This window comes from Heterocephalus glaber, unplaced genomic scaffold, assembly GCF_053883595.1.
Source record: "Heterocephalus glaber isolate CG9 unplaced genomic scaffold, H.glaber_assembly_v1.0 deba00000896, whole genome shotgun sequence".
NCBI classification, from domain to species: domain Eukaryota; kingdom Metazoa; phylum Chordata; class Mammalia; order Rodentia; family Bathyergidae; genus Heterocephalus; species Heterocephalus glaber.
Window position 1 is genome coordinate 4,327,439 of NW_028258170.1, and position 2,094 is coordinate 4,329,532.

The following is a 2,094-nucleotide window of genomic DNA, read 5'->3' on the forward strand; positions in this document are numbered from 1 at the left end:
TGGGCAAACTAGAAGTGGTTATTCATCATTTCTGAACCTTTAGCCCAAATCATGATTACAATAGTTTAGGAAGAGTTTATTAAGGATCTGTTGATCACAGTCACAACTAAATTCTATTGAAGTGAGGGCTGGGGATTTAGCTCAGTGGTTCCGCCACTTGCCTTGCAAGCACAAGGACCTGAGTTTAATCCCCGGTACAAAACCAAAAAAACAAAAAACAACAACAACAAAAAATAAATTCTATTGAAATGGTGAATACCTTAGGAGACAAAGGGTTGTTAAAAAAATGTTACCTCTTCCTCTAAATTCACTTTTTTTTTTTTTTTCCGGTACTGGGGATTGAACTCAGGACCTTGCACTTGTGAGGCGCCACTGAACTAAATGCCCAGCCCTCTAAAGTCATTTTTCCAAAAAGTGAATTTTTGACTAGAAGTGAATTTTCTAAAAATGTTCAAAGATAATCCCAAGAGATTCACTCATAAACAGGCTCTTGAAATTAGATATAAGGATGCATTTGAGGTGGAAATGGCAGTTCTGTCACCTTGAAGTATTGTAACAAATCAAGTAGTCTCAAAATATTAAAGATCCTAATTGCAGCCCCATTAATTAATTACTTAGAATTCACTAAAATTAGTGTCTCAAATTGTGTTGCCCCACAAGCCAACCCTAGATCAAAGACTGATGTTCAAAATTGATTTAAGAGGTGATCCTAAGAGGCCCTGTCTGAAGCTGGGGAAAGGCAAGGAAGAAGGCCAATCCAAAGTCTGAGGGCAGCTGGGACTGGACTCCACTGGGATGTCGGAGACAAAGTATAGAATGTGCATCAGAGTTACTCTCCAGCTGAAAGGCAAGGAAGTTAGAATGTTTGTCCACCAACTCGCACAGACCTTGGTTAAAGGCTGCTCCTCCAGGTACCAGCTCCCTACCATTTTGGGCCAGCAGTAGGAGCCATTCAGCATGCATGGAAACTAGGCGGGCCTAGGGGACATGGACAGAGTGCTGACAGTTCTGCTATAATTTGCCTATCCAAATTATGTTGAGTTTTACCAGTTTCTATACTTTCTACAGCTACACTTCCATCCAGGCCCATATTTACTCCCCTGGGCCACTGTAGCAGCAGCTGTCTCACAAGCTTTACTGCCTCCACTCCCCCAGCCAATATGCACAAAACAGCCCAGATCATTTTCCCAAAGCATGAATCCAATTATGCCACCTCCATTTTACCAAATACTCAGATTCTTGTTGTAACCATAAAATCCAGCTTCCTTGTAGCCGTCGAAACCTTACATGTTCTGACGGCCCCCTCTCCCCATCTCTCTGATATCATCTAAATAAACCCATTCACTGCTCTGCTATATATGCTAATCAGCCTTTTGGCTGATTAGGCCCATCTCAGGGTCTTGACTCTCTGCTCCTTCTATGGATTTTCCCAGAGAAGTTTTAGTTCTGATGCCTTTTCACCATTCATATCTATTTCAAATATCACCTCTACCCAGAAACCCCCCTTACTAGCTTAGCCTGCCACTCTTCAGACTTTCTTCAGAGAATTTCTTGGTCCCTCACATAACTTTTCATATGCTTTCATATTTATCTTTCTCCTCAGATCAAAATGTAAGCTCCTCATAGGGAAGGGGGTTGGCATTTCTTTTTCTAAATATCTTCCCAGTAGTTAGAATGATTGATGCCAAGCACATACTAGGGCTTCAGAAATATTCCCTGAAAAATTATGTCTCTAATATTGATGAGTTTTAATGAAAAGGGTTTATCTGTCTTCATTTGGTAAATATAACTCTAATGTACTTTGTTCATTATTAATTTATGATAATCATGAAGAAATGGTGCTAAGCAAAGGCAAACCTGATGAGTTTATGGAAAATTGTTCTTCTGTAGAATCTTAGTTAATGAAGTTCTGCTTTTAAAATGGCTTCTATGACAATGTGCTAGATATTTTTAGAAGGCAAATAAAATGACAACTTGCAATTTTTTTCCTTTTAAGTAGATCTATTTATAGCTATGCATTACCATTATTCTCTTAATCAAATAATTGAAACGATATAAAAATATCAGTTTTTAGGAAGTAAATTATTGCTTTCT